This window comes from Podarcis gaigeae, assembly GCF_964106915.1.
Source record: "Podarcis gaigeae genome assembly, chromosome: 10".
Lineage (NCBI taxonomy): Eukaryota > Metazoa > Chordata > Lepidosauria > Squamata > Lacertidae > Podarcis > Podarcis gaigeae.
In genome coordinates, this window is record NC_139686.1 from 8,482,918 (window position 1) to 8,508,543 (window position 25,626).

General features: G+C 45.5%; 1 protein-coding gene across 9 annotated transcripts in view; it reads left to right on the forward strand.

Annotated features, from left to right (window-relative positions):
* Nucleotides 1-25,626, forward strand: part of LOC310826198 (endonuclease domain-containing 1 protein-like) — a 158,396-nt gene that overhangs the window by 13,237 nt on the left and 119,533 nt on the right. For 6 of the 9 annotated variants that reach the window (XR_014555651.1, XM_083700930.1, XM_083700928.1 and 3 more), the window contains one exon: nt 19,165-19,935. The exons of 2 other annotated variants lie outside the window; for them this stretch is intronic. The gene's annotated coding sequence lies outside the window, so the exon portion shown is untranslated. Of the gene's footprint in view, nt 1-17,619; nt 17,641-19,164; nt 19,936-25,626 lie in introns of those variants that run through there. One more of the 9 variants, XM_083700926.1, reaches the window with a different exon arrangement.

Consider the following 25,626-nt stretch of genomic DNA (forward strand, 5'->3'; position numbering starts at 1 on the left):
CTGCCGTGCAGGCTCCCTCCGGAGCTCGGAGGGAGTCCGCCATTCGGCGATGGCGCCGACCCGGAAGTCCTGTTTTTCGGGCTAATGTTGTTATCCTTTACTAACTTGCATGGTTTTATGTTTCTTACCAACACCATATTTTATTTTATTTTTCTTTCATTCTCCTTTTCGGCACCCAAAATCAGGTTTACCCAATTCCCCCTCACCCTGGCGTAGCTATTCTGCCTTTGACAAGTGTGTGGCAGGCAGAAATCCAGCAGGTGAAGTTTTGCTTGCCGCTCAGAGGCACCAGAGTCCCTGTAAAAAGACAAGAGAAATGTAAACAACCCTAATCCAAATCCAGGGAATTGTGCTGCTCCTGCTCATATATTTCAGGGTTGCTCTCTGTTTCGGGCATGCATTGAATAGCTGCACGGCAGTCAGAAACTTAACAGATGCAGCTTTTTAATTCCTTCCTCCTTGTGGGGGGAGCGGAAAGCTTCCATGGTGGATTTCTGCCTGTTATACAGCTGTTGGAAAATGCAGAGCCTCACCCTGCGCGGAAAAGAAAAGCTGAAATTACTCTACGTAGTGCCTTGCCTCTGCAAAATTCACAGAGGGAAGGGAAGAAGGGCAGAGGCCCCAACTGGGAGAACTGAGAGAGGACACAGCCTTTGAGATCACTGGGAGGGGAATTTACCTACTAGGAACGAACTGTTCTGCGTTTCTTCCTGTGCGTTATATACGGGGTGCGGGGGAAGGAAGGGTGTGTGTATTCCCTTGGTAGATGGAAACCACCGACTTCTGATGTGTATTTCCTGATGTTAATGGCCATAGACAGGGACCTTGGTTTATTGCACATCAGAACTCAAGAATCCCAGAGAAGGAAAGCCCAGTTCTCTCAAACAGTGGAGGCTGCTCCATTAAGAATGCAAGGGTGTAAGAAGAAGGCTGCAGGATCAGGCCAGTGGCCAAGCAAGCAGGATTTGTGCGAAACCAGCAAGCAGGATTTGAGCACTCTCCCTTCCTGTGGTTTCCAGCAACTAGTATTGGAAAGCATTGCTGCTGCCAACTGTGCAGGCAGAACATAGCCATTATGGCTAGTAGCCTTCTCCTTGAATTACAGTATTGGCCCAAATATAAGCCGCATCTTTAAAATTCACCGGGGGGGGGGGGGGAGAAAAAAAAGGCAATACCCAAATATAAGCCGCTCCCTTAAAATTGGGTTACGGGCTGAAAATCGCTGCAGTTGGTCAAATTGTAACTCCGGGCCAGTTTAAGCCTTTGATCTTGCAAGCCGGCAAAAGTTAAAATCGCAAATTGCTATTCAGTTGCTGCAATTCCGATGACCCCCGCCTTCCTACAGCTCCTCCTCACCCAGTTCTGTCCCAAGCAATGTGAGGCACCTTCATCTTGTCGGACTTTCCTCTACCCTCTTCATACCTCTTTCGATTTGGGGAGACGGAGGGAGGGGGGGGAGAAGAGCTGCCCGTCTAAGGAGGGGGGAGGCACCCTGGATTCTTCACCAGCCTGACTCATCTCTGCCTCTCCTCTCCAGCCTCCTCTCCTGCCTCTGATTCTGGGATGCTCTCTGCCACAGCCTCTTCCTGCTCACTAAGCCCTGTTGCCTCTTCAGCTTCTGACACCGCCTTCCCCCAGTCTTCTCCATCTTCTCCCTCTGACCGCTCATCGTTGTTCCACCACCAGTCCCCGGGCTCTGAGCCTTCTTCCCTTGGAGGTCCCCCCAGCTGGTTCCTCCCACCATTCCTCTGCGTCCGACCAGCCCACGACACCCAGTAGCCTCTAATCACTGCAAGTTACTTTCTGCGTGGCTTTTCCTGTTGTGTGGTGAGCCTCCCCAGTCGCCCCACCCAGCGGTGTGGCCTGGGGACTTGCGTGACGGGGGGGAAGTCATGCGACGAGCATGATCCCCACGGCAACCGTGATGTGTGTTCCTGCCAGTGATGGCGTGGGAAGGAATGCGTCAGTCATCGGGGATGGATGTGCTTGCATGGTGTTATGCAGCTACGTTATGCCATCCTGTGGGTGGCACCACAACCCAAGGACGCCATGGTCTCCATTGTTTAGATAGCTGCTCTCCTGTTCTTGTAGCTCGTATTTTCTTCCCTTGATCTTTCAGATAGCTCTTTCTGATCAGGGCAGAACTATGTGTTCGCTAAATTCATTTTCCTTTGTATTTACCCTTGTGTTTTTAAATAGCCGCTGTGGAATGCGTATGGGATTAACTCTTCCACGCCTCCATGCCATGGTCTTATTGCCTCCTTCCTATACAGCGTATACAGGGACTTGCCGATCAGAAGGTTGACGGCTCGAATTCCTGCGATGGGGTGAGCTCCTGTTGCTCATTCCCAGCTCCTGCCTACCTAGAGTTCGAAAGCACGTCAAAGTGCAAGTAGATAAATAGGTACCGTTCCGGTGGGAAGGTAAACGGTGTTTCCGTGTGCTGCTCTGGTTCTCCAGAAGCGGCTTAGTCATGCTGGCGACATGACCCGGATGCTGTACACCGGCTCCCGCAGCCAATAAAGTGAGATGAGCGCTGCAACCCCAGAGTCAGTCACGACTGGACCTAATGGTCAGGGGTCCCTTTACCTTTACCTATACAGCAGCGTATACAACAAAACCACCACAAAAAGGTCCAAAATTATTAAGATCGGTGGCAGGCAATATTAAAGTAGTTGCATAGATCCGTCTACAGAAAAAAATCTCTTGGAAGAGTTGAAAATAAAAAGCGAGGGTGTCTGCTGCATCTCTGCAGGAAGCGTGTTCAGAGCACGGGACCAGCAACACTGAATGCCCACTAGGAGGCCAGTCCAGAAAGGAAACATGTCTTCATGCAAATAGCAGGCTTGGGGGTGCTGGGAGATTTTCATGGAGACCACCATGTGGGCGAAAGAGTTAAATCCCCTTCACCTCTATCACAGCAGGTCCCAATCCAGACCAGGACCCCTCACAGCTGCTATTTGAAAACAACAACAATAAACACAAAGGACGCCGTCTGCATTTATGTTTGGTTTGACCCTCACTGTTTCATTATTTTTTTAAGAGTCTCTTCGAACTGAGCATATAAGCAAGCCCATTGTCTCTCGTACCAGTAAGGACATTCATTAAAAACGTAGTTACTTAAAGAGCAAATTTCCAGTAACAACTGTAGTTGAGCAATAGGAGGAATTCCCTTCGCTGTAGTCTGCGGGGCAGATTAGATGACCCTCTCTTGGGTTGAGGCACGCTGTGTCCCCTGGAAGGTTTGGCAGATGGGGCTGGCTTAGGATTCACTTGTAAACTTTATAGCTATGCAATTCTCAGGGGCCCCCTAGCGCGGCTTTCTAGAACTCACCAAGAAATTAACAACATATGAACGCGCAGCCGAAGCACAATTTATTAAAGCAGATTGTGCATCGGTATTAAAAGCAAACAACGATGAAAAGTCAACAGAGCGACAGCTTCACTGCACTTGGCTCCGAAGCCCAAGTCTTTCCGAAACAACCCTGTCTCCACTCCAACGGAAGAAGTGCAAATCTTGATTAGAAATTAGAATGGCGGGGAAGGAAGAAAGGAAGCATCTCTTTGGGCAAATAACAGAACATGTGCCAAAACCAACAAGGGCGAAGAGATACAAAGATGGACAGGGCCCCTGAACCTTTAACGCTTGCGTAGATTAGAAGAAGGACTTTTCGTGTGGTCCTCCTCTCCTCCCCATGTGTAGGAAACCTGCCAAAATTTTCTCTTCTGCGTGCTTCCTGAAAGTAGAGGAGCTTCTGTTCTCCTTGGCGATTCATGTTTATCCATAACAAGCCTGGGGGTATACTTGCATCCAATAATAATTATCTGTCTGTCTGTCTATCTATCTATCTATCTATCTATCTATCTATCTATCTATCTATCTAATCATCTATTTATCTATGTCACCTGGTTGCCCCAGCCACCCTGGCCAGCTTCCAGCAAATTAAAACATATTCTTGAGAAGCCGTTGAGAGTTGTTGTGAATGCCTTTTAAAAATCACCTTTGGCTAATAAAGAGTCGTTCCTTCTCCTCTGACAGATGGGACCATGTTTTGCTCATTCATGCTTCTGTACCATCAAGCATGGGTCCTGCAGTGTGCCAGGCATGGCGATGCCCTTGAAGTTGACTCCAAAGCTTCAGCTGCTGCTTCAGACCTTCTGAAGCAGGGATGGAGAACCTCTGGTCCTCTAGACCAGTGTTTTTCAACCTTTTTTGGGCAAAGGCACACTTGTTTCATGAAAAAAATCACGAGGCACACCACCATTAGAAAATGTTAAAAAATTTAACTCTGTGCCTATATTGACTATATATAAAGTAATTCTCTTGAATAGGAATCAAATAAACACAAAGAAAGTATTTTATAATTACTTTATTATGAAATAGTAAGTAAACAGAAATATGAAAAATTATAAAATACTTTATTTTTAAATCTTTCAAATTTTTCAATTTTTCCCATGGCACACCAGGCAACATCTCGCGGCACACTAGTGTGCCACGGAACAGTGGTTGAAAAACACTGCTCTAGACCACAACTGGATCACCACTTCCCATCATTGCTGACCATTGGCCATGCTGACCAGGGGCTGGTAGACGTTTAGCGCTCAACAGCAACACCCAGGTTCGCTATCTCTGTTGTAAAGTGTAGACCGTTTCAGCTGTTCTGGGACAGTTACATTGGTGGCCAGTTTGCTTCCAGTTCCAATTCAGGCTGCTGGTTTAAACCTTTTTTAAAAAGCTGGGATAGGTAATCTGTAGCCCTCCAGATGTTGGATTCCAGCTCCTCTCGGTCCCAGCCATCATGTTTTAAAGCCTTGCATGGCTTGGAAACTTCAACTCTTAAGGTAGTATTTCCTAACAGCCTGGGGCAGGGCTTTTATGGTGACATCTCTGAAACGGGAATCTCTCTATCATGCATGATCTAGTTGAGATTCCTGCACTGCAGGGTCCCTTCCAACTCTACAATTCTATGAAGTAAACCCCTCTGGAATATGAAAGAAAAATGTATTTAATGAAGTAAATAGAATCTGGCAATTAGGGTCAAAACCCAATGCACTGCCATTTTATATAGTGACATCACTATACATAAAATACTGCTTTTTCTAGAGCCTTATGAGTCAATAGCATTAAAAAGGATAGCAGCTTAATAACGTCCCCTGGGAAACCGATAATTTGCAGAGGACAGTTTCATATTTTTTGAAGCACATCCAGAATAAATGAACCACTTTATGACAGCTAAATGGAAAGAGAACCGGCAGTCTGTTAATCTACAGCAACCATGGGTAGCCTTGGATGATGGGATGAGTCTTGTAAAAAGAAAAAGAAAAAGAAAAAGAAAAGAGAAAGACTTTACAGCTTGCAGGCCAGAGATTGCTGGAACACGTCCATTTATAGTAAGATTACAGAGAAGATTTAATAACATTTGACTTTAAGCTTGTTAAAGACCAACTTGGTTTGGCTGCCACGTTTATTAGTCTAATGGCAACAAAATTAATCACCAAACAGGAAAACAAAGGTCTTTTTGCAAAGTCCGGGCATTTATGCTCTGACCAAAGAGCTGTAGTGTTCGTGTATTGACCTAGGAACCAAAGTGTCTCTTTTGTGCTTTCAAGTCGGAATCTTTCCATTGGTTTTCTCTCTATACTAGTGTTGCACCAGTCTGTCATCACGCAGTCCCATTGGAGGATTTGTAGTTCCACATCACAAACCTGGATTTGCATAAAGTCAGAGGGCAGCTCCCATTGGAGGGATCTGGAATGCCTTTGGAGTACCCTGGACATGAATGAGGTCAGGGTGGGGTAGGCAAAGAGAGGCTGTATCACAGCAGTGGCCATGGCGTGGGAGTGAGAAGGGAAAGACACTGGGGGGGGGGGGGATGTGGTTTCAAACAATGGGAGAGGTCTGAAAAGATTGGGAACAGAGGAACACTGAGGGATTATTATTATTAGGAAAAATGGTGGAGATGGGTGCAACGCAGAAGCCAACTCTGAAAAGCTAACACAGCAATGCCTTTATCAACTCTCCTATCACTTCATTCACACCTTAATTTAAACCATCACTACCCCCCTGCTCTCTCTACTCAAAACTTTCCTGTTGTTTAAAACCACCGCTTCCCCCACTTACTGTCACTGCTTTACTGAAACCTCTGCTGCTGCTTAAAACAGCGGCTTTCCTCCTCCATCACTGCTTAATAATAATAATAATAATAATAATAAATTTTATTTATCCCCCACCCTCCCCAGCCAAGACTGGGCTCAGGGTGGCTAGCAACCAATAATAAAAACAAGTTGATTAGATACAACTTAAAAAACAAAATTAAAATACAACATTAGAATATTAAAATGCAGCCTCTTCACAGGAGGAGAAAGGAAAAAAGAAAGAGGGGGAGGGAATCAAATTGATTCTAAGCCAAAGGCCAGGTGGAACAACTCTGTCTTGCAGGCCCTGCGGAAAGAAATCAGATCCCGCAGGGTCCTGGTCTCATGAGACAGAGCATTCCACCAGGCTGGAGCCAGTGCTGAAAAGGCCCTGGATCTGGTTGAGGCTAATCTAACTTCCTTAGGGCTCAGGACCTCTAGGGTGTTTCTATTTATGGACCTTAACTTAAACCTCTGCCATTTTTTAAAGTTGTCTGTTTCCCTCTCTCACTGCCTCTCCACCTTTGCTTTACTCAAACCTCTCCCTCTTCCATTCCTCAGCTGCCTTATGCATGAGAGACAAGGTAAAGGTAAAGGGACCCCTGACCATTTGGTCCAGTGGTGGACGACTCTGGGGTTGTGGCGCTCATCTCGCTTTACTGGCCAAGGGAGCCGTCGTACAGCTTCTGGGTCATGTGGCCAGCATGACTAAGCCGCTTCTGGCGAACCAGAGCAGCGCACGGAAACGCCGTTTACCTTACCAATTTATCTACTTGCACTGTGTGCTTTCCAACTGCTAGGTGGGCAGGAGCAGGGACCGAACAATGGGAGCTCACCCCGTCGCGGGGATTCGAACCGCCAACCTTCTGATCGGCAAGCCCTAGGCTCTGCAAATACCGTTTCACTCCTGGTGCCGTCTGTTGTCTTCTACACGAAATTCAGATTCAGTGCGATAATTTAGAACAGGTGTTTTGTTAGCAAGCAAACACCCACGTTTGCAAAACATCCTTCACTGAACGTTCTCTAGCCGAACAAGCTTACGGCGCATACGATTCCTGGGGGTGGTCTGTGCGTGAGGAAGGATTCAGGTAGAATTCTGGTCACTTAGTGGCTAAAGCATCAAGCGGCAACTTGCACATGTGATTGTGGCATGATGGATATAATAACCCCCCTAAGACAGAAGATGCATTGTACAGTTTTTCAGGGGAATCATTTCACATGTCCTGCTGTAGGCATCAAGCGCTAAGAAATTGCATTAAGCTTAGATACGTGTGATTCGCTCGTCTACCAGTGTTTTCCAGGATTTTTGGTTCAGATGCCTTGGAAGCTCAGAAACCGAAAGGTCAGACGGCAAGAAGTCTGCATATGTGTAGTTCCTCTGCCATGCAGAACAGCATGATATACAAATATCAAGAATGGTAAAAGGTCATTGGCTTCCAGTATGAGCTTGTTTCCTCAGCAACTCTCTCTCTCTCTCTCTCTCTCTCTCTCATCAGAGTAGATCTAAAAAAACACCCAGTTTCTCAGAAAGAAAGAAAACACCCACACAGCTCTTTCATTTTTCCTGCCTTGCTGCAAAGAGTTCATCTTAGGCAGGGATCAGCAAGCTTTTTCAGCAGGGGGCCGGTCCACTGTCCCTCAGACCTTGTGGGGGGCTGGACTATATTTTTTTGGGGGGAAATGAACAAATTCCTATGCCCCACAAATAACCCAGAGATGCATTTTAAATAAAAGGACACATTCTACTCATGTAAAAACACGCTGATTCCCAGACCGTCCATGGGCCAGATTTAGAAAGCGATTGGGCCGGATCCTGCCCCCGGGCCTTAGTTTTCCTACCCATGGTCTTAGCTGTCCATTTTTGTTTAGCACAAAAGTGACCGCAAGGTGGGGAGGCAGGATAGAAGTTCAGGACGTGATGGAGGTTATGCATTATCGTGGTGAGAAAATGGAGAGGGCACGTACAAATTGTGGTAGCCAAACATCGGTATCTACTAGCCAGCTATGAAGTCCGCTCACACCATGAAACTGCAACAATATTACATGCATTTAGCCAGTGTTAGAAACTAAGATTTATAAGCTAGGCACCCAACAGCACCTTAAACCTAGGTTATGGTTGCCGCAGCAGAATGTCTATTCACCAGGGGGTTGGACTAGATGTCCCTTAGGGTCCCTTCCAACTCTACAGTTCTAGGATTCTGTAAGACCTTGGGGGAACTACGATTCTGTGATCTCTGCTACGCTGCTTGACTGTAGCTTGCTCTTACAACTTGTCCCGGTATGCAAGGAGAAACACAGTGGAAATGGAAATGGTATCAGATATGGACTAATGCAGGGGCTTTTAAACTGTGGTCTGTGAGTTTCATTTGGGTGGTTTGTGGAAAGGCTGCAGCACCGTTGAATATCTCTGTGCTCCACCCTGGAATTACCGTATTTTTTGCTCTATAAGACTCACTTTTTCCCTCCTAAAAAGTAAGGGGAAATGTGTGTGAGTTTTATGGAGCGAATGCAGGCTGCGCAGCTATCCCAGAAGCCAGAACAGGAAGATTCAGAATATTTTTTTTCTTGTTTTCCTCCTCCAAAAACTAGGTGCGTCTTGTGGTCTGGTGCGTCTTATAGAGTGAAAAATACGGTACTTTCCTTGGTGTGACGATGAAGGACTTAAGATGCCCAGCAAGGGGTCCATGATTTGCCCTGCAGTGCAGAAGCACAAAAAGTCTTTTGCACAAGACGGCTGGCTCGGTGGAGATGTCAAGTCGCCAGCCGGGTGCCCAAAAATCTCCACGTTGTTGCAATTTGACCCAGTAGCAACATGCACTCAGTGCCCGGGGAATTCCAAACACTTTATTTATCGTATGCACTTAGCGCAGTTGGACCTCACTCTCAGCAGATATGTGAAAGTTTAAGAAGTTGGAAGTTATAGTACTGCATTAGACAGTTGGTCTAACAAACTCAGTATTCTCTACACTGTCTGTCAACAGTGCCACTTCCCTTAAAGCAGTGGCTCCCAATTGATGGTTCACCAACCGCAGGGGGTTTGCGTAACCCACCCAGGGGTTCCACAGCACCATTCACTAGAGAGCCAGTGTGGTGTAGTGGTTAAGAGCGGTGGACTCGTAATCTGGGGAACTGGGTTCGCTTCCCCGCTCCTCCACATGCAGCTGCTGGGTAACCTTGGGCTAGTCACACTTCTCTGAAGTCTCTCAGCCCCACTCACCCCACAGAGTGTTTGTTGTGGGGGAGGAAGGGAAAGGAGAATGTTAGCTGCTTTGAGACTCCTTCGGGTAGTGATAAAGCGGGATATCAAATCCAAACACTTCTTCTTTTTCTTCTTCTTCTTCACATAACAAAAACTGCGATAAAGATACCAAAATTTTCAAAAGTGGGAGTTGCATGGCTTGGCTTTTGAAAAATAGGGAATCCACAGTAGAGCTGGACGATATATCGTCCAAACCTGGCTTGAAGTCCATATCACCATAATCGGTTTCATAATTTTTGACCTGGCAGTATATCGCGAATTATGATGTGTATGTGTCCTGTGCCAAAACCACGATGCAAGGAAAACCGCGAAGCAATCCAGTGCCTCTACCAAGCTCCATCCTTATTCCAGACATCGCGATGTATCGGTATATTGTGATGTTTCGCTGGTGATATATCACGATGTTGAAAACCAGGTATCGCCACACCCTGCTGTTTTCCTCCTCATAACTCCACCCTTATTTCAGATATCATGATGTACTGGTAGATCGGTGTCCTGGTGGAAGGACGTCAAATTTGGCAGAGCTGCAGTGTCAGGTAGCTATCACTAGGTGGACACAAAGACCACAGCATAGCAGCGGTTGGTACAGCATTCTCTTATTTCCAAGCCCTTTGCTAACCACCCAAGTAGTCAAAGACACTGTTTGCTGCCTCTTGCGATCCTGTGAGTCTCCTGCGATCACATGTAATCAGTGGGAAATTTGGCCCCGTTAAAGTGTTGGTGCTGTTACTCATTTATCCCGTTTATACCCTACATTTCCTCCCAAAAGAGCTCCGTTAAGAACATTTTTGCAAGTCAGTCCATGCAACAAAGGATCGCCTTGTCCCTTACGAACTCTGCAGTCCCCTTCAGATGATATTCAGAGGCCCTTTTCTGGTTTCCTCCACAGCTGATTATTTTTTTTTTTTAATAAAATTTTTATTAAGGGTTTTTACAAAATAAAGTACAAAGACAATAAACAACCTTTCTTTTATCTCAACAGAGTTTCATAACTTCTTTGGACTTCCTCACATCTCCCGCTGCCATTTTCATCATCATAGATTTTTCCATGCAATTTATCATCTAATTTGCAAATTTTATAACCACTTATTTAAATATAGTCCTCTGTAAATTAATTTCTCTTAATCTCACTTTACATCCCATTCCGATCCGATTTTGTGGTGGCCAATTATTTATGATCAAACATCCTACTTAACTTTCCACCAAATCACAATATTTTTGTAAATAAGTCTTAAATTTCCTCCAATCTTCTTCAACCCTCTCTTCTCCCAGGTCTCGAATTCTGCCAGTCATCTCAGCCAGTTGCATATAGTCCATCAGCTGCATCTGCCATTCTTCCAGAGTGGGTAGATCTTGAGTTTTCCACTTCTTGGCGATAAGTATCCTTGCTGCTGCTGTTGCGTAGAAAAAGAATGTTCAGTCCTTCTTTGGCACCATCTGGCCGACAATGCCCAGGAGGAAGGCCTCTGGTTTCTTAAGGAAGGTATACTTAAATACCTTTTTCAGCTCATTATATATCATTTCCCAGAAGACCTTCACCCTGGGACAAGTCCACCAGAGGTGAAAGAATGTTCCTTCATTTTCCTTACATTTCCAACATTTATTGTCTGGCACATGGCATATTTTGGCAAGTTTAACTGGGGTCATGTACCACCTATATATCATTTTCATTACATTTTCCTTCAGAGCATTACATGCCGTGAAGTTCATCCCCGTGGTCCACAACCTTTCCCAATCCTCAAACATAATATTATGCCCAATATCCTGTGCCCACTTTATCATGGCCGACTTAACCATTTCATCTTGTGTATTCCATTTCAACAGCAAGTTATACATTCTTGAGAGTACTTTAGTCTTAGGTTCTAACAATTCTGTTTCCAACTTCGATTTCTCCACCTGGAATCCTAACTTTTTATCCTTTTTAAAAGTTTCTTGAATCTGAGCGTAATGTAACCAGTCTCGCACTTTGTCTTTCATTTTTTCCAAACTCTGCAATTTCCAATTATTGCCCTCTTTCTCTATTATTTCCCAATATTTCGGCCATTTGGCCTCCATATTGGGTCTTTTTCGGGCCTTAGCCTCCAGAGGTGATAGCCATCTTGGAGTTTTATTTTCCAATAGGTCTTTGTATTTTGTCCAGACATTAAACACTGCTTTCCTGACAATATGGTTCTTAAAGGCCTTATTGATCTTAACTTTGTCATACCATAAGTATGCATGCCAACCAAATGCATTGTTAAAACCTTCTAAATCTAACACATCAGTGTCCTCTAGAAGTAGCCAGTCTTTTAGCCAGCAGAAAGCTGCGGCTTCATAGTACAACCTTAAGTCTGGCAGGGCAAAGCCCCCTCTTTCTTTCGCATCAGTTAATATCTTAAACTTAATTCTGGGCTTTTTGCCCTGCCAGACAAATTTAGAAATATCTCTCTGCCACTTCCTGAAGCACTCCGTCTTATCCACAATTTGCAATGTTTGAAACAAAAACAACATCTTAGGCAATACATTCATCTTAATAGCAGCAATTCGGCCTAGCAAAGAAAGCTTCAATTTTGACCAACTGTCCAAGTCTCTCTTAATTTCAGACCAACATTTTTCATAATTGTCCTTAAATAGACTCAGATTTTTTGCTGTTATGTTTACCCCTAAGTACTTTACTTTTTTAACCACAGTTAGTTCTGTTTCTCTCTGAAACCGTTCTGACTCTGCATCTGTCAAGTTTTTTCCCAACACCTTAGTTTTCTGTTTGTTTAGTTTAAAGCCCGCTACCCGACCAAAGTCCTGAATCAATTGTAACACTCTTTTTGTGCTAGATTCTGGCTCTTGCAATGTCAAAACAAGGTCATCTGCAAAAGCTTTAAGTTTATATTGTTTCGCTCCGATCTGAATCCCTTGCACCAACCGGTCCCCTCTAATCAAGTTCAAGAGCACCTCCAGGACAGAAATAAACAGCAAGGGGGAAATCGGGCAGCCTTGTCGTGTCCCTTTTTCAATCTTAAACTCTTCTGTAACCACATTGTTGACTATCAGTTTTGCCTTTTGTTCCGAGTAAATCGCGTCAATCCCATTTTCAAAACCCCGCCCCACTCCCATTTCTTTTAAATTCCCCTTCATAAATTTCCAAGAGATGTTATCGAAGGCCTTCTCCGCGTCTATAAAAATTAGAACTGCTTTAGTGTTAATATTTGTTTGCAAAAGTTCCAAAATGTCAATAATGTTCCTTGTATTAGCAAACAAATGTCTTCCTGGGAGAAAGCCTGCCTGGTCTTTATGAATTGTCTCATTTAAAACTCTTTTGAGTCTTCCTGCCAAAACGTCAGCAAATATTTTGTAATCCACATTTAAAAGGGAAATGGGACGGTAGTTCTTAAGTTGTGTCTTTTCAGTTTCTGATTTTGGTATCAATGTGATGAAAGCTTCCTTCCACGATTCAGGCGCCTTCTTTCCCTCCATAATTTCATTGCTGACCTCCATCAGTGGTTGAATCAAATAGTCACTTAATATCTTATAGTACTTGGAGGTCAAGCCATCTGGCCCTGGAGACTTGCCCAGCTTCATATTCTGAATGGCATGTTCTATCTCTAATCGTGTTATTTTACTATTCAGGAGTGATCTATTTTCTTGTGATAGTTTTTTAAGTCCATTTTTCTCCAAAAATTTTGCAATCTCTTCCTCATTTTGTGGCCCTTGAGTGTATAATTTCTTAAAATATTTCTGGAAACATTTTCTAATTTCCACCGGGTTCTGAATATATCTTCCTTCTATTTCCAAATTTGTTACTATGTTCAGCTTTTGTCTCTTCTTCAACTGCCAAGCCAGCAGTTTCCCACATTTATTAGCCGATTCAAATGTTTTTTGTTTCATTGATTTAATCTTCCATTCTATTTCCTGATTTATCAGTTTGGAATATTGTGCCTGATGAAGTTTAATTTCTCTCAAGATCGGCTGTGACTTCGGGTTTACTCTTAGTTTCTTCTCTAACTCTTTAATTTTCCCCAAAATCTTATCCTTTTTCTCATTTTGTAATCTTTTCTTTATGGCGTTCTGTTGTATCAAGAACCCTCTCATCACAGCTTTGCTTGCGTCCCAGATTGTTCTTTTTTCCACAGCAGTGTTCAAATTTATCTCAAAATAGTCCTTTATTGTTTTTTTGGCCTTCTTAATAATCTCCTGATCTCTAAACAAGTTGTCATTCATCTTCCATCTAAAGGAGCCGGTTGGTAATAATGTCATGTCCATTTTCAACGCGTTATGATCGGAGCAGGTCTTTGGGCAGATTTCCACTTTCTTCACCTTAGGAGCCAGACCTCTAGAAATCCATATTTGGTCAATTCTTGTCCAAGTCAGTTGGGCTTCAGAGAAAAATGTTCCTTCTTTCCCCAAGGGGTTCTTTGTCCTCCATATATCAATCCAGTCCATGTTGTCTGTCATTTCAAAAAAGGTCTTTGGTAGTCTGCCATCTTTAGTAACCTTTTGGCTTTGTGACCTATCCATGTTCGTTGAAACGATCCCATTCATATCTCCCATCATGATGATGTTATCATAGTCCAGATAATCCAGCATAATCTCATGCAACTTCTTGTAGAATTCTGATTTCCCTTCATTTGGAGCGTAGATTCCTAATATCAAAATTTTCTCTCCTTGGTGCTGTATTTCAATTGCCAAAATTCTTCCATGTTCATCTTTAAATAGAAATTTTGGTGAGAGGCTCTCCTTTGCATATATCACCACTCCTCTCTTCTTAACTGAATCCGAAGATATAAATTCTTGGCCTAACCTTTTATTTACCAATATTTTTCTGTGGAGCCTAGTCACATGTGTTTCTTGTAAACAAGTAATGTCTAGTTGCTCCTTTTTTAATATGTGAAAGATTTTCTTCCTTTTTTCCGGGCTGTTGCAGCCATTTATATTCCAGCTTAAAAGTTGCAGAGACATCCTGGATGGATCTGTTTAGTTTCCTTGGGATGGTATTTTGTTCTGTGAGTCTTCAGGGTTCTGAGGTACAGGTACCTGTGGTGGTTCAGGCCCTGAGGGTAGTTCAAGTCCTTTATGAAGGTCCTCTCCGTAGGCAGTCAAAAACTTATCCCTATCTTCCAAAGTTCTAATTTTAATCTTCTTCCCTCTAAAGGTAAAAGATAATCCTTGGGGAAAGTCCCACCTAAAGATGATTGAGTTGCTTCTCAGCAGTTTTACTAAGTCCAAATATTCAGATCTAAGGTCCAACAGCTGTTTAGGAATGTCCTTAAAAATCTCAATTCTTTTGTCCGAAATGTTCAGGGATCTTCCGTAGTGCAGGCCCAAAATCTTGTCCCTTTCCTCCTTTGATCTCAACGTAATCAAACAGTCTCTGGGCTTTTCTCTCTTTGTGAGTCTTCCAAGTCTGAAGGCTGACACAATTTTAAAGTCTTCCTCCTCTAGACCCCAGAACTTGGAGAATTCTTTGGTCAAAAACTCAGCTAGATTACCTTCTTCCACTTCTGGTATCGATCTTATCCTTAAATTAGTCTCCCTGTTCCGAAGTTCCAACATAGAGAGATAGGTCTGGTGTTCCCCAACCTGCTTGCTGAGCGGCCTTACTTCTTTTTCCAACTCTCCCACTCTTTGGCTGGTCTCTTCGGCCAGTTTCTGATTTTCACCTGCAGCCTCCTTCAGTTGTCCGATTGCTTGTGCATTCTGTGCAACTTGCCCAGATAATTTGTTTAAAGTTTCTGTATTAAGGTCAATTTTCGCAGTTTGTTGGTCAACTTTCCTGTCCAAAGACTCCAATTTCTCAAGAATTCTCTCTAATACAGAACCAGATCCTCCTGAGGCCATCTCTTCTAGTTGTAAATCCTCAGTTTCTTCCTCCCCTGCCTGTGACAGGGAGGTAGCTTTTTCCTCCGAGGGCAGAGTAGGCACAGATGATCTGCGTGCTTGTGAGGCTGCAGTTAAGGTTGTCAGAGTTGTTTGTCTGGTTCTTAATCCCTTTCTTTTTGCGCCACTCATTCCAAAGTTATCTAGCAGTCAAGGTCAAGCTGAGTTGTTCCCATGGGAAAGCTACGGCCCAGGTGGTAGCAATCAAACAGAGGGCCGGGAAATAGAAAGTAAAACAATGTTTTTGTTATAAATCCTCAATCCTCTAGGGGGAGCATAAAATGTCCTAAGAAGAAGAGTCCATTCCACATACGAAATCTGAACCAATACTTAGGGATCTTCACAAAAGTAGTTTTAGCAGAGTTGGTTTTAGGTTTGCCACAATATTTCAAGTTGTGCTTACTGGAGTTCCATAATGCAAGAACGTAACCATTCTGAACTCCCTCAGACTGTCTCAAAGTTTAAATAGAATGTATCCAAATTTGCAGTCTGACAGTTCTACTGCTCAGGCAGTTCTGACACCTGGGCTTCTTAAATAAAATTGTAATCCACAAAGAAGAGAGTATATAAGTCCTGATAAAAGTCCAAAAATCAATTGCTTACAGTCTTTAAAGGGATTAAAAGTAATTTCTGCGGGTGCTCAATCTGAGCTGTCAAAAGTTCTCTCTATGCCTCCACTCCTCCTGCTCTTTGCTTTAAAAGTCAATGGCTGCGGAAGACGGACTTCCTTTTCCTCGTCTCTCCGCTTTCAGCTTATTTTCAATATTTTTAGTCCCGAAATTTAGTAAAGTCCTCAATTACTCACGGGTTGTTGCGTTTTAGAATCTTGTGTTGCAGGAAGAAAGGTCGGCGCTCACCGGCAACGGCAGCGCGGCTTCGCTCCGCTGAATGCGCATAGACCCACAGCGCCGCTGCCCCCTCTGCGATCCGGAGCCCCTTACGGGGTTCCCTCAACGTTTCGGGGGTTGCTCCTGGCGCCCGCCGGGTCCCGAGACCGCAGGCTTCTGCTGCCTGCGGTTTTCCAGAATGGGTCTCCGCTTCGCCGTAGCGGACGACCCTTTTCCACCGGAGCTTCCCTCTCCCGGTTAGGAAAGGGCAGCCATTACCGTTCGCGCCGCCTCCGGAAGTTCCCTCCACAGCTGATTAGGTCCCATCTTGGAACTGTTTTCTTTCCCCCCCCGGGGGTTTGGTGAGTCCTGTGAGGAAGGGCTGAAAGCACCTAGGTCTGCTTAGTCTGGAAGAGAGGAGGTTTGGGGAGGGGAGTGACAGGTGTCTTCACATATCTGAAGAGCAGGGTGTGTTCTCCGACGCACCTGAGAACCACTTAAGTAGAAATATCAGGAAATCAGGTTTTTGGCTCAACATTGAGGAGGGACTGTCTAACAGTTAACACAGCTCTGGGACCCCCTTTCCTGGAGATATCTTAGGAGACAGTGGCTGTCAGACATGCTGTAGCCCATGGGTAGGCAAACTAAGACCCGGGGGCCGGATCCGACCCAATCGCCTTCTCAATCCAGCCCGCGGATGCTCCGGGAATCAGCGTGTTTTTACACAAGTAGAATGTGTTCTTTTGTTTAAAATGCATCTCTGGGTTATTTGTGGGGCCTGCCTGGTGTTTTTACATGAGTAGAACGTGTCCTTTTGTTTAAAATGCATCTCTGGGTTATTTGTGGGGCATAGGAATTCGTTCACTTTTTCTTTAAAATATAGTCCGGGCCCCCACAAGGTCTGAGGTACAGTGGACTGGCCCCCTGCTGAAAAAGTTTACTGGTCCCTGCTGTAGCCAAACTTGGCACTGCAGATCCTACACTGGCCAAGAGGGTGAACCAGGTCTGACATTCCCCAGGGACCAGGCGCGTTTTGTGACTGGCATGGGTTCGAAATGTGACCATGTGGAGATCTCTGGATTGGCAGGTTGGTGACTGACATCTCCACCCAGCTGGCCCCTCCAGCTTTCTTAAGCAGGTCAGCAGAAGACCTCATTTCCTGCATCTTTATCCCACCTTTTCCGCCAAGGTGTACATGGTTCACTCTCCTCCTCAGTTAATCCTTACAACGACCCGGTGAGGTAGGTTAAGAACCTGTGGCTAACTCCAAGCTCACCCCGTGATCTTCATGACTGAGTGGGAATTCGAACTCCGATCTCCCAGGTTCTAGTCCAACACTCTAACCACTACACCACATTGCCCCCCTAGAGTCCTTCTGCTGTGGGGCAGCTGTATAAATCAAGTAGGTAAATAAATATGGGGAAAGCAACATGTCCCTTAGAGAAGGATCTGAAAATATTTTCCTTAATGTTACTTAGTCATAGGGGCAGGTTTGCAGTACGGCAGACATTCTTGTGGCGGCATTGTCCATAATCGGTTTTGCTTATGAATCCATTGAATTAAAATGAGGTATGTACACCTCCCCCAAATGAATATTTATTTGTGCCGTTTTTTGTTTTAGTGCTGTTGAGGGTTGGCAAAAGAATTCAAAGGCGAAGGAAAGGACTGCTTTCCTATGGAAGGGCTTCCCATTTAAAGTAGTGACCAGATGTGTACAGTGAATGACAGTGAGCATCAGCAGTGGAAGGAAAGTGATAAGGTCTGCATGGAAATGGTTTTTATTGTGGGCTGGGGGAGACTGGAGGTTTCCCCCTCTTTTCTACAACTTTGGCCACTTTTGGCTGAAAGTCTCATCTCACCCGTGTCCTTTGATGCTGGTAAAGGTAAAGGTACCCCTGACCATTAGGTCCAGTCGCAGACGACTCTGGGGTTGCGGTGCTCATCTCGCTCTATAGGCCAAGGGAGCCGGTGTTTGTCCACAGACAGCTTCCGGGTCATGTGGCCAGCAGGACTAAGCCGCTTCTGGCGAACCAGAGCAGCACACAGAAGTGGCATTTACCTTCCCGCCAGAGCGGTACCTATTTATCTACTTGCACTTTGACGTGCTTTCGAACTGCTAGATTGGCAGGAGCAGGGACCAAGCAATGGGAGCTCACCCCGTCGTGGGGATTCGAACCGCCGATCTTCTGATCGGCAAATCCTAGGCTCTGTGGTTTAACCCACAGCGCCACCCGCGTCCCTTGACATTGGTAGAAGCCTTAAAATACAGAAATGTCCTCTGCCTTCAGCATCCTTACGCAGAAGAACAGCTTTCCTCAGCCTCGCTGACTGAAGATGATGGAGCTCCCAGTCCAAAACATCTGGAGGGAACCAGCATAAGGAACGCTGTCATAGAGTCATCAGCTGTGTCCCTTCCAACCCCACAGTTCCATGATTTCTGTTACACATTTTCTGGAGATGTCTTTGACCGTCTTAGGAACTTCACTCTCAATGTCGTCGCTGTTGTTTTATTTCAAAGACCACAGGTTCCAGCCAATACCGCTGGACCGATGGCAGGTGCAGTCAAACATCTGAGAAGCCACAGGTTTTTCAATGCCCCCTCCCCCTGTTTTATTTCTATACACCAGCCCAGCTCACTGAGAGCCAGTGTGGTGTAGTGGTTAAGAGCGGTAGTCTCATAATCTGGGGAACCGGGTTCGCGTCTCCGCTCCTCCACATGCAGCTGCTGGGTGACCTTGGGCCAGTCACACTTCTCTGAAGTCTCTCAGCCTCACTCACCTCACAGAGTGTTTGTTGTGGGGGAGGAAGGGAAAGGAGAATGTTAGCCGCTTTGAGACTCCTTAAAGGGAGTGAAAGGCGGGATATCAAATCCAAACTCCACTCCTCCTCCCCACACCCAACCAGGTGCCTTATCATTAATTCTGGACTCCCAACATGACTGTGCTGGGAGTTGTAGAGCCAAAACATCTGTAGGGAGAGTCCCAGTAGTTTCCAGCGAGCTGTGTTGGTTATTTTTAAGAGTGGTCTGCAAATTTTAGACTGTGGTGCATGCATGTGTTCCTTCACGTATAATTGTGTCTGTCTCCCTTTCAGGTTCAAGGACTTCTCGGTTTGAGGTTCCCCTCACGTTGTTCTTCATTTGAACGCTCTGTCTCTTCATGAGGAGGCATCATCAGCTCACGTTGGAGGGAAAGATTTCATCCCGGCAAGCGGAGAACCCCATGGTTGTTTCCTAGGCAACTGCTCACAGAATCATTTCGAAGGCTAAAGACGGTTGCACGAAGCAACAGGTTGTGCTAACATCTCCTCCCGTCTTCCCCTCCCCAGAAGACCACTTCCACTATCCTCGTGTCGTTTCCAGCGGTGATGATGGGTCGCTCTTTTTATACTGGTCTGGAACGTAAGGGGATCTCTGCTGGATTTGGAAAATGGATTCCAGGTGATGGATGATGCCATAGCCACACCTGAACAATCCAATCAGGTGATGCACCGGTTCAAAAAATTTCAGTGTCCAAGCTGAATGGCTTTGATGCAACGTGGGCCTGCTATATTTGTTGTCTACAGTAGGCCGAAGAGTCTCATCTCTTCCTAATGAAACTCACCCCCTGCTCCGTTGGACTTCTCTTGCTGTAGCTCAGGAGCAGAGGCCCGTCACTTCCACCTCCCATAGCGATGTGGCCTTCGCTGTGGGTAACTGATGCACAAGTGTGCCTTAAAAACACACACCTAAGTAACCGCTTTCAGCTCCTCAGAGAGACGGGCACTGTTTGGGGTGTGAATACGCAAGACCTTGGTCCACGACTGTTGAGGAGATTACATGTTGGAAGTCCCATCGTTTTCTGCCGTGGCGCAAACGAACCAAAGGTAGGTACTGAGATGGTTCTGTGCGCCGGGTGTGCAGGAATCGGGGGTTGATTTGAAGGGGAAGTCTTAGGCACAGTCAGGAGCCAGGTGGTCAATAAATTCACACTCCACTCTTCTTCCCGAAGGACACAAATAATAAGACTTCTAGAAACAATGGCAGTGCAGATGTAGACTGGGAAAGATCCTTGCTTAAAAGGCTTGCTGGATGAGGCCTTCAATAGGTTTCCAGTAGGTCATGGTAGCAAGGTAGGAGAACTGGGGGGAGGGCCACATCAGGCCACCAAAGTGGCCCTTTAGGGATTACATGGGTAGAAGCGTCTAAAAAGCCCAGGACACAAATTTTCACAGCCCTCTTATCAGTTGTGGCTGCTCAGTTACCAGAAGTACAATGGTACCTCTGGCTGCAGATGGGATCCGTTCCAGCGGTCAGGTCGGATCCCGAGGTTTCCACAACCTGGGGACCGCTTCTGCGCATGCATAGGCCTCTTCTGCGCATGCGCGCATGGCGAAGCCTGGTAAAATACTTCCAGGTTTGTCACACGCACACTCCAAAGCTTACCTAACCAGAGGGTTACGTAAACGGAGGTACGACTGTAATGTATTTAGCGTTAACTCTGGAAGTGTATCCTTGATTCTGACCAAACTAAACCTCCTGACGTACGTTTTGCTCTAGGAAGATACCGAAAACCCTTCCGCTTTGGATGGAGCAGCCAGCCTTGCCCCACTGCTTCCCAGCTGCTGGGATTCTGGGTTCGGATTATTTTGCCCACTTGTTGCCCTTCATTCCTGCTGAAATCATTGGGACCAAAGTCGCAACTTGCTTATCTCATTGATTTTAGTGGGGCCAAAGCGCAGTGGATGTAACGTCACTCCAATCCATAGGTTTTTCAACCTTTTTGAGGCCACTGGCCCCTCGGTTCTGTAAACTCATCTCCAGTGGGGCCCCCCACCTTATAAAAAAAGCATTTTTCAGAAGAGCGGTTTGCATGACCCGCAGGAGAAGTTGACAACATAATAAAATCCAAGCAGTGACGATTTTTAATTGCACCTTTATTCAAAATCCAATTGAAGCAGTTTAGTTTAATTTGACAGAACAGATGGTATTGGTCCAGCTTTTCAAAGTCTGGCAGTCATTTGCATCTCCAGCATCCCCGCTTGCTTCTTAGTCCCACTCCCTGGGGGACAGCCCTGCCCACTTTGTGAACCAATGCTCTCCTAGACTTGGGTCTCCAGCTGTTTCCAGACTACAACTCCCAGCATCCCTAGCTAGCAAGACCAGTGGTCAGGGATGATGGGAATTGTAGTCTGAAAATAGCTGGAGACTGAAGTTTGGGAAACTGCTCTAGTCCAATACATTCAAGGTCCTGCTTCAACCTATTTTGTCTGCTCGGACACTGAGGTCCAGCGCCGAGGGCCTTCTGGTGGTTCCCTCGCTGCGAGAAGCCAAGTTACAGGGAACCAGGCAGAGGGCCTTCTCAGTAGTGGCACCCGCCCTGTGGAATGCCCTCCCACCAGATGTCAAAGAGAAGAACAACTACCAAACTTTTAGAAGACATCTGAAGGCAGCCCTGTTTAGGGAAGCTTTTAATGTTTAATAGGTTTTTGTATTTTAGTGTTTAGTTGGAAGCCACCCAGAGTGGCTGAGGAAACCCAGCCAGATGGGCGGGGTATAAATTATTATTATTATTATTATTATTATTATTATTATTATTATTATTGCAACTTGAAAATGGGAAGCGTGGAAGTAGAATGAATTATGAGAAAAAACAACAGTTAGAGATGTGCATTTATGGAATCCCTAGACTGGCGAAGGCCTAGAGAGCTTTTCCAACTGCTTGGCTGACTGCCAGTTCTGCTTTTTCTGGGTTTTGTTTTGTGCAACGTTTCCTGGTTTTGTTTGCTGGCCTTTTTGTTTCATTTATTCTTACGCAAGTATTGATTTCTGTGGAAAGGCAGCCGGTCCCTCTGAACGGTAACAACAAAGGCAATCATTCTGAATGCGGATTTTGACGCCTGTGACTCAGAATGTGATGTGCTGAGGGGCTATTTATTCACTTGCTAGTTTTCTGGGGACAAATCTCATACTGGTACAGGTTTCAGGTGTGCATACATTCCTCCTGCTGTCCAGGGAGAGAAAAGTCGCCGCTGTGTTGAAATATGCCGTGTTTATTTGAGCATGCTGTCTCCTTGATCACCCATTCGAAACCTCCCTTTCTTTCCAGGGACAGTTTGTTCTTATTTAAGAGTGAAGACAGAATGGCCATTGGGAGGTGGCTCAATAGTGCTGTCCCTGCCCTTCAAACAAACAAACACACATCTCTCTGCTCTGGGTTGTATTTAAACATGCAATATTGCAGGTTCTTAGCAACTTGAGAAAAAACATTGTGTCGGGGGCCTGTTGGTCAGCATCTGTGACATCACCAACACACTCCCACCTTCATCTTTAGAGCAACTGTTTTTAGAATACTTGGGATTGTGTGTGCGTGTACTGTAAAGGATGAATATATATGTGTGTATAACTGAGGACAGTGGTACCTCGGGTTAAGAACTTAATTCGTTCTGGAGGTCTGTTCTTAACCTGAAACCATTCGTAACCTGAAGCACCACTTTAGCTAATGGGGCCTCCTGCTGCCGCCGCGCCGCCTGAGCACGATTTCTGTTCTCATTCTGAAGCAAAGTTCTTAACCCAAGGTACTATTTCTGGGTTAGCGGCGTCTGTAACCTGAAGCGTATGTAACCTAAGGTAGCATTGTATGTGATATTTAAGTACCATATTGGCCCGAATATAAGCCACACTTTCCCCCCAAATTCCGACCATGAAAATTTAAAGTGTGGCTTATATTCGTGACCTTACGGTATGCAGCCAGGAGTAGCGAGGAAGGGAGTGGCTTATATTCAGGGTTTTTTTCTTTTTTGCCCTCCAGTTTTAAAGGTGTGGCTTATATTCGGGCCAATATGGTAAGAACATAACAAGAGACCAGTAGCCCATCTAGTCCATTATCTTGTTCTCACAGTGTATACCTAAGGGTGTTGGTCACTATACAAATTTAATATATAATAATAAATAAAAATAACCAGGTGTTTATAGCAAAACACACAAGCAAGACTTGAGCACAGCGCACTCTCCCCCTAGCAACTGAGATGCACTGTCTCCGAAAGCAGAAATAGAACACAACCATTATGGCTAGAAGCCATTCATAACCTTACCCTTTGTTAATTTGTCAAATCTTATTTTGAAGCCACCCCCCTTGCTTCTGTGGAGGAGGAAGTGAAGCCGCTTCTCTTCATTTCTGTCACTCTCTCTGCGCCACGTAACTGACCAGCACGGACATGTCTGAACTCGCTCCAAGTTCAGACTGCATGCTTGAAACTGCATTCTGTATTTTGCACCCAAGAGTATTCTACCTGTGTTTTCCTTGCTGCTGCATGGAACAATGCATAGACAGACCTTTGGGGTTTGTAAGTAAAGCTTTTTAAACTTACTTAACAGTGTGTGGTCTGTTCATTGCCAGGGGCTGTAAGCAAACCAAGCAGGATCTGAAAAAAATTCTAACAACCTATATTCCATGCTATGTAAAGGTAAAGGTAAAGGTACCCCTGCCCGTTCGGGCCAGTCTTGACAGACTCTAGGGTTGTGCGCTCATCTCACTCTATAGGCCGGGAGCCAGCGCTGTCCGCAGACACTTCCGGGTCAGCGTGACAAGCTGCATCTGGTGAGCCAGCGCAGCACACGGAACACCGTTTACCTTCCCACTGGTAAGCGGTCCCCATTTATCTACTTGCACCTGGGGGTGCTTTCAAACTGCTAGGTTGGCAGGCGCTGAGACCGAACGACGGGAGCGCACCCCGCGGCAGGGATTCGAACCGCCGACCATGCAATCCTAGGCACTGAGGTTTTACCCACAGTGCCACCTGCGTCCCTATTCCATGCTATACTGCTGTTTAATTCTGAGAATGTTTTAAAGTCTGCCAGGGGCTCTCTCCCACTGAAGGGTGTGCAAACCTCATTCTTTTGAATCTAGGTGCCTAGTCGATTTTTAAAAATTAATTACCCACACATGGGTTAGATCTATTTTCCACCTCCACATAAACATGTGCCATGTTGCACAGCTAAATCTCCTTGTCCAGCTGGGTGCTGCTTGCAAACAGGACCAATTATTCCGACACAAAAAGCCACAAAAACAGAAACCCCAAAGCCGCAATATGGTTCACTCACTGTGAAGAACCTTTCGCTTGCCATTAAGATGACACCTCTGGCTTAATACTAAAGTGATTTATTGCTCCGCTGCTTCTGAACATCTTTCCGACAGGAGACGAAAGCTTCTTGTTCTCTTCTCTTCCCTTTTTTAAAGAAGATATTAGACGGGCCCTTTTAAAAGGCAACAGAATGTGTATGTTGCAATGTGCAGTGTGTGTCTAATTTACGATCTCCTGCTTCTTGCGGCAGTTAAACAGTGTGAGTGGGTGGGGGAGACATATCCTCGGGAGGAAGAGGGCTGCTAAATCATTCCGACTGGTGTAGTGATTCAGTTTGCTGGCGACTTGTTGAAAGTCTTCTCTGCACGCTTGTTTCAGCTTACGAGAAATCGATCCCATATGCATGAGTAAACCGTCTCCGCATCAGGAGAACGAATGCTTAAGATACGGCTCTGTGGACTTCCCCTCTTAAACAGAAGCAGCCCCTGCTCTCTGCAGAAGAAAACACAAGTCACTGCAGCTGGCCTGATCTTCCCCACTGCACCTCCATTAAAATCCATTTATGAGCCACTGTGGCCTGCTGGATACAGCTTTATGTTTGGTCCAAGAGTAGGGGTGGGCAAGCTGTGGCCTCTCAGTGCTCTTGTGCTCCAATTCCCATCAACTGAAGTCACTCGTTTTTAGAAGAAACAAGGTCTGCTCAGAGGTGCCAGGCCTACTGAGCACAGAAAGTCTTCTTGGTAGGTCTTGCCCCCATGAGGCAGTTGTGGAGCTGATGGTCCCTGCCTTCCCACAGCTGCCTAAATCTCTTCCTGCCCTGGGCCCTTCCCAAGCAATCTGAGACTCCGCCACTGTGTCTGTCTCTGCTCTTCCCTCTTCATACCTCTCCTGGTCCTGGGAGGGAGAGCAGCTTGTTCCCAGGTTTGATCTCCATCATCTCCAGGATGCCTGAGAATGTCCATTACCTGAAATGCTGGAGAGGTGCTGCCAGTCAGTGTGGTCCATACTGAGGTGGATGGGCCCAGTGGTTTGATTTAGTATGTTCCTATTACGACAGGCTTTTGCTCAAAGAGTGCCTTCTTGACTGTCCTATGTGTGCACCGAGTTGAAATAGCTGGGAGATTCCTTTTGGATGATTCCCTTACAGTTGTGTGACTCTCACTAGGGAAAGTTCAACCTGGAAGAGTGCACTTTCTGGAGGAGCTACAAAACATGGAGCTAGTGTATAATGACCTGGACTAAGCAGGTGTGAGGTAACAGTTATATTTTTACTTCTGTGCTTTGTTCTTGGTTGTTGTTGTTTTTTTAAAGGTACTCACCCGCCCTGAGCCCTTGGCAAGGGGCAGGATACAAAATGAACGAAATACGATTCGTCACCTTCAATTCATATCAGAATGATTGGGCTAAGTCATGGCTTTGAGGGTTGTAGACTTTGGCCTGGTTCCCACATAAAACCAAGCCATGGTTTAGTGTTACAAGGGCAAACCACGGTGA